We start from the raw sequence: 14,134 nt of genomic DNA, 5'->3' as shown, positions 1-14,134 counted from the left end.
CCTGGATTGAAGCTCCCAGCTTGGACTGAAATCTCAAGGAGACTTCCAAGTGTCCTTCTGATGGCACTGGATGCAGGGAGATGCAGCTGCTTCCCTGGCTGCACTGACAGCATTGCCCAGAGCCGGACACTGGGGACAGCTGTGTCACCCTGAGCCAGCTGTGCCCCCTCCCAGAGCCCCCAGTGCCGGGCAGCTGCTCCCAGCCCTGTGCTCTGCAGAGGGAACTGGGCCCGGGGCTGCAGAGCTGCCCCACGGCTCTGCTGCAGCTCTGCCTGCACAGGAGGGGCTGCACGCCTTGGAGCCCCGGCCCTGAGGGCAGAGGCTTGGCTGGGGAGACAGGAGGGAGGGGGCTTGTTCAGAGGGAGGGGCTGCACTGGAGGGGATCCTCTGGACATCGCTAAACTCTCCCTGCCACAGCATTTCTGGGTTTTGTTTTCACTCCTTCCCTGATCTTCTCTCTGCTTCCTGGGGATTTTCCTCCTGCAGGTGTTTCCCTGTGCCTGATCTCTCCCTGCCAGCACTCAGAGACCCCAAATCTCTGTGCACTCTTCTTGGCCTGACAGAACCCTGCCTGTTTGCAGGGCACTGGCTGGGGGCAGGTTCTGTTTGCAGCTTGGAGAAAGGACAGCTCAGACTGAGCCTGATGGCTCCAGCAAAGGTGATGCTGATGCTGTCCATGGGCAGAGTGGCTGCAAGCACATTAGGGATCATCTGTGAACCTATTGATCACTAAAAATAACAGTTCAGATGTCTCAGGCACTTGTCAGAATTCATCGTCAATACTTCATAATAATCCTTTAATATTTATCCCTCCATCCCTGCCATTCTCCAATAGTAGGAAACAGACTACAATATCTTGGGAAATCTCCTCATTTTAATCAAAATCCTTGTCTTGGAAATATTCTATGACTGATCAGAACCCCTCAGCATATCAGAGCTTCATGAGCATTTCACCTCCCCTGCACCAGAAATACTCAGAGTTGTACTCACAGGGTCTGTGGGCATTGGGATGTTCCGGCTGTAGGAGATCACTCCAGGAGCTGCAGCTGCATTGTCCTGCAGCCAGAGGTTCCTGTGCCAAGGGCTGACAGGGATTCTGCCCCAGGCACTTCTCAGCACCTTCCCAGCCCTGACTGATGGAAGCTCTCTGTGCCTCTGTGCTGTGCCCAGGCTGGCTGCAGGCAGTGCCCCAGCCCTGCTGGGCTGGGAGAAGAGCTGCTCATCCAGAGAAATGTGCTTTTGAAGCTCTCCTTGGTTGCCAGGATCACCCTCTGTGCCAGGAGCCCAGCCCAGCTCAGCAGCACAGACACAGCACAAGGACTTTAATGACCCTCTGGGGCTTTGTGCTCAGGCCCTGAACATCAGGCCCTGAGAGGGAGCTGCAGAAACCTCTCCAGAACTCCAAGTCAGAATCCAGCTCCAAAGTTTCTTTGGCTTTTAATGGGTCCCACTGAGGGACACGACTGAGAAAGTGTCCCCAGGCCCCAGGCAGAGCAGAGAACTGGAGGCACTGATGACAGGTGGGGACAAAGAGAAGCCAAGTCCTGGTGCCCTGGGGCACAGCAGGCTCTGTGCCACCAAGGGCTGTCAGGAGACACCTTGTCCTGAGGCACTGGGGCCTCCTGGCACAGCCCCAGCCAGGCTGGGCACTGTCAGCTCCTTGTCCTGCCCTCAGCATCCCCCTCTAGCCCACATCCCAGTGGCCTCAGGGATCTGCTGGAAGGAGTCCCTGGGGAGCCTTGCTCAGGAATGGCCCTGGGGGCTCCTTCATGCTCCCAGGGACTGCAGGTTTTTCAAAGCACTTTGGCTTTGGCTTTTGCCTTGGAGTCTCTGAGAGCTTTGTGCAGTCATGGCCTCCAATTATCTGCTGTAATTAGTCCCTGGAGAGGCTTTGTCAGGAACAACACTCAGTGGGGCTCATTAATGCTTCAAGGTGCTTCAGTTCTTTTCAGGTACTTGGTGTTTCCCTTTTGATCCAGACTCTGAGAGAGGTTTGTGCAATCATGGCCCTAATTATCTGTTTTAACGAGTCCCTTGAGAGCTTTCTACCGACACTCATTGGGGCTCCTTGATGCTTTGAGATACTCAACTTTTTTTCTGTTACTTTGGATTTTCCTTTCCATACTGAGAGGTTTTTGTGCAATTTGAATCTCTGAGAGGTTTTTGTGCCATCCTGGCCTCCAGTTCTCTCCTCCAAGGAGTCCATGAGGAGCCTGTGTTGGGGATGGACCTCAGTGGCACCCATTAATTCTTTGAGACATTTTGTGGTTTTCTTCTTACTTTGACTCCTGAAAAGGTTTGTGCAATCTCCTCTCAGGCCCTGAGGTTCCAGGGCTCAGCTCCAAATGCACCACGGGGCTCATGAGGATCAAACAAATCCTGACAAACCATGGCTGTACTTTGATTTCCCTCTGCTCTAATGCAGTTCATCTGGAAGGCTTCTGTAGTGATTTTGGTTCACTATTTTGAGATTTCTCAGCCAATGCATTAATTTTTGTGGTGGGTTCAGTGCTGGCTAATTACCAGGGCACTCACTGGAATAAACTTACTCATTTCCTGCTCTGAGATAGAATTAGGAGAAAGGCAAAGTGGGCTCAAAACTTTAAAAGTGTATAAAGAAAAGTTTATTAACAGTAACTAAAAGAAAGAGTTATAAGAATCAGAACAAAACTTTCGAACACTTCCCCTCTCCACACAACCTGACAATGTAAAGAGACAAAACATAAAATTCTCTGTTTGTTTACCACCTCTAGAAAAGTTTTTCTTCACTTCACTCAGGGAGAGAAGTTCCTCTTGTTATTATATGGAGACTTCTCCACAAGAAAACAGTTGTCTCATGGCTTTTAATTTCCACTAATTACAGCTGCTCAGAAAAATCTGTAATTGTGAAGTCCCTCCCATTTTTTCACATCTTCTCCCACAGCTGTGTTTATCGGCCATGCCAGCTTATGGGATATTAGTTTAAAGATGAGCTGTTTAAGAGCAAAGGTTCTCTTCATTTATTTCTGAAATTATCTCCATCTCTGGAAACAGAGGTTTTCTTCTCTCCCTGGGGGCATAGGTTCTCATCACTCTGCTGTCTTTCATTGTTCAAACTTTTCATGGGATCACAGCTACTTCAACATTTCCTTACATTAGCATGGAGGCCTTTGCTGAACAAGTCATCTCCCAATTCTTTTCAATGTGTTATAGGGAAAAAGAGAGTCTGATGTATCAATTACACCCTTCTCCATAGCTCTACCAGAGGATTTCAGCCCCAAGATCAAGGCATCTCCTCATCCCTCCCATCTGGGCCTCAACTTCCTCTTCACTGACCTCGGTGTCTTCAAGTTGCTCCTCTGTGTGCCTGCACTTTGTCCTTTTCTCTCACTCGAGGGAGGATGGAAGCACTGGAAGAGTCAATATCTCAGCCGGGGCCTGCAGATGGTTCCGTGACCCCGGCCGGGCTCGGTACTTGCGGCCGGAGCTGTTTTACCATGGAGGTTTCTGCAGCGGCTGCGCTGGGGCTGTGTCAGGCTGGGCCGCGCTGGGGCAGGGCCAGGATCTCAGCAGCCAGGCCAGAGCACAGCAGCAGCACGGCCGGGGCCCATGGCTTCTCCTCCCCTGCCCGCTGGTTGCGGGCGAACCCCAAGGGCGGCAGAACCTTGGCCGAGCCGGCCCGGCCCGGGGCTGCTCCTGGGGCCCGGCGGATCCTGGCTGGGCCCGGGCTGGCGGCGGGGCAGGGCTCGGTAGCGACCAGATGTCAGCAACCGCAGCCACGGCCCGGCCCGGCCTCGGCCCCGCGGCCTCCCCTGCCCTGCCCGGCAGCCGATGGGGCCTGGCGGCTCCCTGGGAAGGGGCCCGGCCCCACGGCAGGAGCCGCCCGGCCTGGCCTGGCTGAGACAGGGGCTGGGCCGGCCTGGTCACCTCTTTGCTGGCCAGAAGGGAAACAGACCCAGCCAGGCTTCTCCATCTTTAACTTGTGTCTTCACAGAGGCGTGTGCAGTTTCCTTAGTGGTTTAACAGATTGTCAGCTCTCAAAGCTAATTACTGATTGTTTTTTTGTCAGACACCGAGGAAACTGCTAGCAGCTTCTCTCAGGACATCACTTCCGTGATGCAAAACCACCCCAACAGCACAGAGCACAGAGCTCCTTTGTCCATATGTAGTGGTCATGTGCCCGAGGCCTCAAAATCCCAATTTAGGAGATCTCTGGGTGCTCTCCAAGGTGTTTTCAAATGAAAACATTCAGCTCATAGCCTAAGAAAATCACCAGAGCACAGGGCCAGCCTGACTTGTCTGTCCTGGCTACTTTTGTCTGGGAGCGATCCTTGGATATACAGAATTTGGGAGGCCTACTTCTAATTTTTGCCATGGACCCTGGATATGAAGGCCAGGTTATTTTCCACAGGAAGGAAGGAACAGAGCCCCACAGTTTCCCCAGGTGGATGAGTGGTTACTGCCAGAGGTCAGCCAGAGTTCGTAGGTTTTTTTCTGAGAGATACCCTTGCATAGAGGAAATTTTTTAGGGAGGATACCAATTTTGGCAATGGGCATCTGAAAAGAGGGACAGTTCTTTCCCTTAGCAAGGAAAGCACCGAGCCCCAGTGCTCCAGGAGCTGATGAGAGGCAGCCCTTGGCATTCCAAGATCAGCCAGTCCTGTCAGGTGGCCCCTGGGAGGCCAAGCCAGCCAGACCTGTTCCATGTTCCCTCGGTTCCATGAGGCCCCACAGTGTCCCAAAGTTCCCTTGCTTCCATGAGACCCTGAGGTGTCACAATGCCCCCTTGTTGACACGAGGCCCTGAAGGGTCAGAATGGCCTCCATGGTTCCATCAGGTCCCACAGAGACATAATGGTCTCTGGGTCCATGAAGCCCCGCTGTGTCACCATGGCCCCTTGGTTCCATGGGCTCCAGTGGTGCCACAATGATCCCCTTGCTTCCATGAGGTCCCCACCGTGTCACAGTGATCTCCATGGGAAGGAAAGAACTGAGCCCCAGTGTGGCAGGGGCAGCCACCAGAGGCCAGGGCCTGCCAGAATGGATGGTACTGGCAGATTTTGGCTGGGAGCAACCCTTGGGTATAGGGAATTTTAGAGGTGGAACCCCAATTTCAGACATGGACACCTGGGGGAGGAGGACAAATCTTTTCCATAGGAAGGAAAGCATGGAACACTGGTGTTTCAAGGGCAGATGGCCACCAGAGGCCTAAGGCAGCCAGACCTCTCTGTCCTGGTAGCTTTTTTCTGAAAGCAACCCTTGGTTATAGGGAATTTGGGAGCTGGAACCCCAATTTCAGCCATTTCTGCGTAGATAAGAAGGACGGTTCTTTTCCATAGGAAGAAAAGCACAGAGCCCAAGTGTTTCAAAGGTAGAAGAGGAGAGACGTGGCTCCAGGGCGGCCAAGCCAGCAAGACCTGCTTTTCCTCACAGATTTTGTCATGGAATGGATCCTTGGATATACAGAATTATACAGAATTTGGGAGGAGGAATCTCAATTTGGACCATGAACACCTTGAGAAGAAGGGTGGTTCTTTTTCATTGGAAGGAAAGCACCGAGCCCCAGGGTGTTGGGTGAGAGGCATCTGCAGGAGGCCAAGGGCAGCCACACCTTTCTGTCCTGGGAGCTTTCACTGGGGAGCAGTCCTTGGATGCACAGAGTTTTGGAAGTGGAATCCCAAATTTGGCCATAGCCCATGGAGGAGACGGACAGTTCTCTCCATAGGAAGGAAAGCCCAGAGCCCCAGTGCTTCAGGGCAGGTGAGAAGCAGCCATCAACATGCCAGGGTCTCATCTGCCAGCTCCCTCATCACCCTGGGGTGGATCCCATCTCGTCCCATGGATTTATGAACATCCAAGCAGCTCAGCAGTTCTCTGATGGCATCCTCCTAGATAACAGTGGCCCACTCAGCACCCTGACACCATCAACCAGCCCAGGAGGACAGTTGTCCTGAAGGCAAATCGTCTTCTCACTAAAACCTGAGGCAAAAAATGGCGTTAAGCACCTCTGCCTTCTCCTCAACTGCAGTTACTAAATTCCCTTCCACATCTAATCAAGAACAATGGTTGGTCTTATCCTTCCTTTTACCATTGATATATTTATAAAAATATTTTTTATTAGCCTTTACAAAAGCTCCCATTTTAAGTTCAAACTGATCTTTGGCCTCCCTAATTTCTTTCCTACATGCCCTAGCAAGCCCCTTAAATACTTCCTGAAAGACCTGACCCTCCTTCCAAAGATGATAAATCCTCTTTTTATTCCTATGTTTCTCCAAAACCTTGTTGCCCATCCAGGCTGGGTATTTGCCTCGTCGACTCATCTTTTCACACACAGGGACAGTCTGTTCCTGTGCCCTCGAGATCTCTGTTTTGAAGCATACCCACGTTTCCTGAATGCCTTTGTTTTTAAGGGCTGCTTCCCAAGGAAACCTCTGAATAAGTCTCCTAAGTAGGCCAAAGTCTGCCCTCCGAAGTCCAGTGTAAAAGTCTTAATAGTGTTCCTCCTGACTTCACCAAATATTGAGAATTCTATAATTTCATGATCACTGTGCCCCAAGTGACCTCCAACCACCACATCTCCCACCAGCCCATCTCTATTTACAAACAACAGATCTAACATAGTCCCTCTCCTGGTGGGCTCACCCATCAGCTCCAACAAAAAATTGTCCTCCACAAATCCTAAAAATTTCCTGGACTGCCTCTTTTCAGCTGTATTGAGTTCCCAGCATATGTCCAGCAGGTTGAAGTCGCCTACAAGAACAAGGGCTGATGATCCAGAAACATTCTCTAGCTGCTTATAGAATGCGTTGTCCACCTCTTCTTCCTGGTTGGGTGGATGATAACAGACTCCCAGTAGGATGTCAGCCTTGTTGGCCTTCCCTCTAAGTTTCACCCATAGACTTTCAACTCCATCATCATTAGTTTCAACATCTGTAGCATCAAAAGCCTCCCTAATATAAAGGGGCCACCCCTCCACCTCTTCTCCCTTTCCTGTCTCTCCTGAAGAGCTTGCAGCCATCCAGTGCTGTGCTCCAGCCATGTGAGTTGTCCCACCCTGTTTCTGTGATGGCAATTACATCATAGCTCTGCTGCTGCACCTTGGCCTCCAGCTCTTCTTGTTTGTTACCCATGCTGTGTGCATTGGTGTACATGCACCTCAGCTGGGCTGCTGATTTCACCCCTAGCTCAGGCTTACCACCCACGAGTCTGCTTCCAGAAATCCCAGCTGTATCGCCTTCCCCTTAAGACCCAGTTTAAAGCCCTCTCAAAAAGTTCTGACAGGTCATGAGCTAAAATTCTTCTGCCCTTCGCAGAAAGATGGAGCCTGTCTGGTCCAAGCAGGTCAGGTGATGTAAAAGTTGCCCCATGATTAAAGAATCTGAAATTTGTGCAATGACATCAACCTTTGAGCCACTCATTGACACTGTGAGCTCTCCTATTGCTTTCAGTGTTTTTCTCAGACTCCAAAGGGACTGAGGAAAAGACTGTCTGTGCCCCTGTCCTATTAACCACCTGACCCAATGCCCTAAAGTCCCTTTGAATTGCCCTGACACTCCTCTTTTCAGTCTCATCACTGCCAGCCTGGGGTACCAGCAGTGGGCAATAATCAGAGGGCTGAATCAGCCCAGGCAGTGTGTCAGTGATATCCCGTACCCGGGCCCCAGGGAGGCAGCAGACCTCTCTGTGGGGTGGCTCTGGTCAACATATGGGGCCCTCTGTTCCCCTCAGGAGGGAGTCACCCACCACGATTACCCTTCTTTCCTTTTTGATGTTAGAGGTGCTGAACTGTCTCACAGATGAATCATAATTGGGAGGTTCACTGGGCAGATAATTTTCTTCTAAACCATCTGGCTGACTCTCCAGATCCAGGGGATCATACTGAATCTGAAGTGGCACCTGGCTTGGGAGAGGGGGTTGGGAGGGATTTTTATTATTACCTCCTCGAGTAGGTACCCACTCCCACTCCCCTTCATCAGCCAGGTGTCCTTCTATAGCCTGACAGTGGGAGGAGTGGGAGACAGCGGGAACCAAGGAGAGCATTGCTGCCCTGCCAGACCTCATGGAACCAAGGATCCATTGTGACACTGCAGGGCCCTGGGGCACCACGGTGCCATTGTGACACTGCAGGGCCCAAGGATCCAAGGGACTTTGTGGCACCAGAGGGACATTGTGACTCTGGGAGGCCTCATGGAATCATGGACAGCATTGGGACACTCTGGGGCCTCATGGAACCGTGGTGACACCAAGTTGTCTGGGGGTGTTGATCTGCTGGAGGGCAGGAGGGCTCTGCACAGGGACCTGGACAGGCTGGATCCAGGGGCCAGATCCAACAAGGTGAGGTTTAACAAGTCCAAGTGCTGGGTCCTGCACTTTGGCCACAACAACCCCTGCAGCGCTACAGACTGGGGACAGAGTGGCTGGACAGCAGCCAGGCAGAAAGGGACCTGCAGGGACTGATGGACAGCAGGCTGGACATGAGCCAGCAGTGTGCCCAGGTGGCCAAGAAGGCCAATGGCTCCTGGCTCCTGGAATGTGGCTGTGAAAGCCCTGCCTGGGCTGTGCCAAGCAGGACACACAAGCCCTGACTCCCACCCCCCAAACAACTCTCAAGGAGACATTTCAGAGGAATTACAATTGTTTGTGTCCTCTGAGTTGGATGCACTGGAGAAATACCAACAAGAGATTCTTAGAAGCTCAAAACAACAAAACAGCCTTTATTGGGAACTTTTGAAAATCAGAGAAACTGTGGCAAAAGTTCTTATACAACATTTAATCTGCAAAAAACAATTCTCAAAGTATTAACTTAGTCCATTTGACTTCACAAACTCTAAGCCCGTTCAATTTTAAGTTAATCAACATTTGCAAGAGGACAGAAATAGAAGAAGTAGACACAGAAGGAGAGAAAAATAAGATTTAGAGAAGCATACACAGAGCTACCAACTCCTGGATTCCAGCACTGTTGGGATAGAAATTCCAAGAGGAGGTAGGGTCAAGATGTGTGCTTGCCTTGTGCTCAGCCTTAAATACCCCTTGGTGTTCCTGGGCCCTTCCCCCAGGTGGGACTTGGGGTTATTTGGTCACTCAGGAGCTGGGCTGGGGGCTCCAGAGGTGGCTGTGGAGCATTGCCTGTGCTGTGCCAGGGACTGGCAGACACTGCTGTAATGTCACAGCCGACTTTGTGACATCACAACCTCCTCTGTGATGTCACAGCCTGCTCTGTGATGTCACAGCCTGCTCTGTGGTGGCAGAACTCACTTAACATGTCACACAGCACCTCTGTGGGCTCACAGACCCACCCTGTGATGTCACAACACCTTCAGTGATGGAACACAGCCGCCCTAAAATGTGACAGCACACTCTTTGACCTCACAGCTTGCTCTGCTCTGTGATGTCATACAGGCATGCTCTGATGTCACAGCCTGCTCTGTGATGTCACACAACAGACCAGTGATGTCACAGCCAACTATATGATGTCACAACCTGGTCTGTGATGTCACACAATCACAGAATCACAGAATTGCTGGGTTGGAAGAGACCTTTAAGATCATCAAGTCCAGCCCATGCCCTAACACCACCTCAGCTAAACCATGGCACTGAGTGACACATCCAGTCTTTTTTTAAACACATCCCAGGATGGTGACTCCACCACCTCCCTGGACAGACAGTTCCAGTTCCTCATCACCGTTTCCATCAAAAACTTTGTTCCTAATATCCCACAGAATTTCCCTTGGTGCAGCCTAAATCTGTGTCCTCTTGTTCTGTCAGTTGTTGTGAGGAGAAAGAGACCGACCCCCACCTGACTGCAACCACCTTGCAGGGAGTGCAGAGAGTGATAAGGTCACCTCTGAGTCTTCTCCAGGATAAACAACCCCATCTCCCTCAGTCATTCCTCACAGGACTTGTGTTCCAGACCCCTCACCAGCCTTGTTGTCCTTCTCTGGACATGCTCCAGCCCCTCCATGTCCCTCCTAAATTGGGGGGCCCAGAACTGGACACAGCACTCGAGGAACGGTTCCAGTACAGAGGAAGAATGCCAAGTACATCAGTGCCAAGTACAGGGGAAGAATCACTGCCCTGCTCCTGCTGGCCACACCATTCCTGATCCAGGCCAGGAGCCATTGGCCTTCTTGGCCACCTGGGCACACTGCTGGCTCATGTCCAGCCTGCTGTCGACCAGTACCCCCAGGTGCCTTTCTGCCTGGGCACTGTCCAGCCGTCCTCACCATGCCGTCCCCAGCCTAGAGCTGTGCAGGGGGTTATTGTGGCCAAAATGCAGGACTTGGCACATGGATTTATTAAATTTAAACTTATTGAACTCTGCCATCTATCCAGTGGTTCCATGTGTCCCTGCAGAGCCCTCCTACCTTCCAACAGATGGACACATGTCCCCAGCTTAGTGCCATCTGCAGATTTACTAATGAAGGACTCAATCCCCTCATCCATGTGGTCAATAAAAATATTGAACAGAGCTGGCCCAGCACAGAGCCCTGAGGGACAGCACTGGTGACTGTCCCCAGCTGGATGCAGCACCGCTCACCACCACTCTCTGGGCCGGCCATCCAGCCAGTTCTGAACCCAGCACAGAGTGCTCCTGGCCCAGCCGTGGGCTGCAGCTTTTCCAGGAGTGTGCTGTGGGAGACAGTGCCAAAGGCCTGGATGGAGTCCAAATAGACACATCCACAGCCTGTCCTGCATCCACCAGGAGGGTCACCTGGTCATAGAAGGAAACCCAGTTGGTCAAACACGACCTAGCCCTCCTAAACCCCTGCTGGCTGGGTCTGACACCCTGGCCATCCTGAAAGTGCTGTGTGATGACACTCAGTGTGAACTGTTCCATGACCTTACCGGGTACTGAGCTCAGGCTGACTGGGCTGGAATTACCAGGATCCTCCTTGCCACCCTTGCTGTGAATGGGCATCACATTGGGCAGCTTCCAGTCATCTGGGACCTCACCAGTGAGCCAGGACTGCTGGTAAATTGTGGAGAGCGGCTTCACAAGCTCATCTGACGGCTCCCTGTCACCCTGGGGTGGACCCTATCAGGTCCCATAGATTTATGAACATCCAAGCAGCTCAGCAGTTCTCTGATGGCCTCCTCTTGGATAACAGTGGTCCACTCTGCTCCCTGACACCATCAACCAGCCCAGGACGACAGTTGTCCTGAAGGCAAATCATTTTCCCACTAAAAACTGAGGCAAAAATGGCATTAAGCACCTCTGCCTTCTCCTGATCTGCAGTTATTAAATTCCTCTCCACATCTAATAAAGAACAAAGGTTGGTCTTACCCTTCATTAAACCATTGATGTATTTATAAAAATATTTTTATTATCCTTTACAGAAGCTGCAATTTAAGTTCAAACTGAGCTTTGGCCTCCCTAATTTCTTCCCTTCATCCCCTAGCAAGGCCCTTAAATACTTCCTGAGAGACCTGACCCTCCTTCCAAAGATGATACATCCTCGTTTTATTCCTAAGTTCCTTCAAAACCTCCTTGCCCATCCAGGCTAGATGTTTGCTTAGTCGACTCGTCTTTTGGCACACAGGGAAAGTCTGTTCCTGCGCCCTCGAGATCTCTGTTTTGAAGCATGCCCCTTTCCTGAAGTCCTTTGTTTTCAAGGGCTGCTTCCCCAGGAACTCTCTGAATAAGTCTCCTAAGTAGGCCAAAGTCTGCCCTCCAGAATTCCAGTGTAAGAGTTTTATTGGTGTTCTTCCTCATTTCACCAAATATTGAGAATTCTATAATTTCATGATCACATTGCCCCAAGTGACCTCCAACCAGTACATCTCCCACCAGCTCATCTCTTTTTACAAACAACAGATCCAACATAGTCCCTCCCCTGGTGGGCTCAACCACCAGCTGCAACTAAAAATTGTCTTCCACAAACTCTAAATATTTCCTGGATGGCCTTTATTGAGCCCACCTCAGCTGGGCTGCTGATTTCACCCCTAACTCAGGCTTACCACCCACGAGCCTGCTTCCAGACAAACCAGCTGCATCTCCCTCTCCGTTCAGACCTAGTTTAAAGCCCTCTCAAGTTCTCACAGTTCATGAGCTAAAATTCCTCTGCCCTTCACAGAAAGATGGAGCCTGTCTGGTCCAAGCAGGTCCGGTGCTGTAAAAGTTGCCCCATGATTAAAGAATCCCAAATTTTGACGATGACACCAACCCTTGAGCCACTCGTTGATAATGTGAGCTCTCCTATTGCTTTCACCATTTTTCTCAGACTCCAGAGGGACTGAGGAAAAGACTGTCTGTGCCCCTGTCCTATTAACCACCTGACCCAATGCCCTAAAGTCCCTTTTAATTTCCCTGACACTCCTGTTTTCAATCTCATCATTGCCAGCCTGGGGTATCAGCAGTGGGCAATAATCAGAGGGCTGAATCAGCCCAGGCAGTGTGTCAGTGATATCCCGTACCCGGGCCCCAGGGAGGCAGCAGACCTCTCTGTGGGATGGGTCTGGTCGAAATATGGGGCCCTCTGTTCCCCTCAGGAGGGAGTCACCCACCACGATTACCCTTCTTTCCTTTTTGATGTTGGAGGTGCTGATCTGTCTCACAGATGAATCATAACTGGGAGGTTCACTGGGCAGATAATTTTCTTCTAAACCATCTGGCTGACTCTCCAGATCCAGGGGATCATACCGAATCTGAAGTGGCACCTGGCTTGGGAGAGGGGGTTGGGAGGGATTTTTATTATTACCTCCTCGAGTAGGTACCCACTCCCACTCCCCTTCATCAGCCAGGTGTCCTTCTATAGCCTGACAGTGGGAGGTGTGGGAGACAGCGGGAACCAAGGAGAGCATTGCTGCACTGCCAGACCTCATGGAACCAAGGATCCATTGTGACACTGCAGGGCCCTGGGGCACCACGGTGCCATTGTGACACTGCAGGGCCCAAGGATCCAAGGGACTTTGTGACACCAGAGGGACACTGTGACACTGGGAGGCCTCATGGATTCATGGAGACCATTGGGACACTCTGGGGCCTCATGGAACCGTGGTGACACCAAGTTGTCTGGGGGTGTTGATCTGCTGGAAGGCAGTAGGGATCTGCACAGGGACCTGGACAGGCTGGATCCAGGGCCCAAATCCAACAAGGTGAGGTTTAACAAGTCCAAGTGCCAGGTCCTGCACTTTGGCCACAACAACCCCTGCAGCGCTACAGGCTGGGGACAGAGTGGCTGGACAGCAGCCAGGCAGAAAGGGACCTGCAGGGACTGATGGACAGCAGGCTGGACATGAGCCAGCAGTGTGCCCAGGTGGCCAAGAAGGCCAATGGCTCCTGGCCTGGATCAGGAATGGTGTGGCCAGCAGGAGCAGGGAGTGATTCTTCCCCTGTGCTCAGCACTGGTTGGGCAGCACCTTGAGTGCGTGTCCAGTTCTGTGCCCCCCAATTTAGGAAGGACATGGAGGGGCTGGAGCGTGTCCAGAGAAGGGCAACAAGGCTGGTGAGGGGTCTGGAACACAAGTCCTGTGAGGAGCGGCTGAGGGAGCTGGGGTTGTTTATCCTGGAGAAGAGGAGGCTCAGGGGAGACAAGGCGGTGTCAGGGAAAAGTTTGGACTTGATGATCTCCAAGGTCTTTTCCAGCCTTGTTGATTCTGGGATTCTCTGAAACCACCCTGGGAGCAGTTGCAGGAGGAGCCCTGGGCCTCCTCTTCAGAAGCTCCAGCAGCCCAGGTCCCTCAGCTTCTCCTCACAGCCCCAAAGCCCATCCTGTCAGTCCTGCAGAGCCTCTGCAGCCCCTCCTCACTCCCCAGAACAGGGAGCCCCACAGCCAGACACAGCAGCCCAGATGTGTCCTCCTGGCCTGGGCTGCCTCTGGCAAGGGAGCAGCACGAGGCACTGCAGGAGCCTGCAGACAATTCCTGCAGCACTTGTGGGATGATCCTGTTCCCCAAGGGACGTTCCCATGGTGCCAAGTCAGGAACTGGAATGGGGAGTGGGGCCAGAGAGGAAAGGGCAAACAGGGATGGGCTGTTTGCAGGGGAGGGAACAGGGGTGGGCAATAGGAAGAAATTTCAACTAGGAAAGAGAAAACAAAGCAAAGGTGAAGGCAAGGAAATGCTCAGGGCAATTTGGGGGTGGCTGCCAGGCAGCCCTGGCTCTGAGCAACAGCATCTGCAGTGGGACAGGAAACTCCCAGCTGATGGGAACAAAC

General features: G+C 52.0%; 1 protein-coding gene and 1 pseudogene across 3 annotated transcripts in view; one reads left to right on the top strand and one right to left on the bottom strand.

The window, feature by feature from the left end:
• LOC137464017 (zinc finger protein 850-like) overlaps positions 1–14,134 on the bottom strand; it is a 646,379-nt pseudogene that overhangs the window by 450,553 nt on the left and 181,692 nt on the right.
• The window catches only part of LOC137464016 (zinc finger protein 850-like), a 506,586-nt gene that overhangs the window by 442,153 nt on the left and 50,299 nt on the right, over positions 1–14,134 (top strand). The gene's annotated exons all lie outside the window — the stretch shown is intronic.

The sequence above is a fragment of the Anomalospiza imberbis genome, chromosome 34 (genome assembly GCF_031753505.1).
Source record: "Anomalospiza imberbis isolate Cuckoo-Finch-1a 21T00152 chromosome 34, ASM3175350v1, whole genome shotgun sequence".
Taxonomy (NCBI): Eukaryota; Metazoa; Chordata; class Aves; order Passeriformes; family Viduidae; genus Anomalospiza; species Anomalospiza imberbis.
The sequence above is the reverse complement of the archived record's forward strand: the minus strand, read 5'-3'. Positions and strand labels throughout refer to the sequence as shown.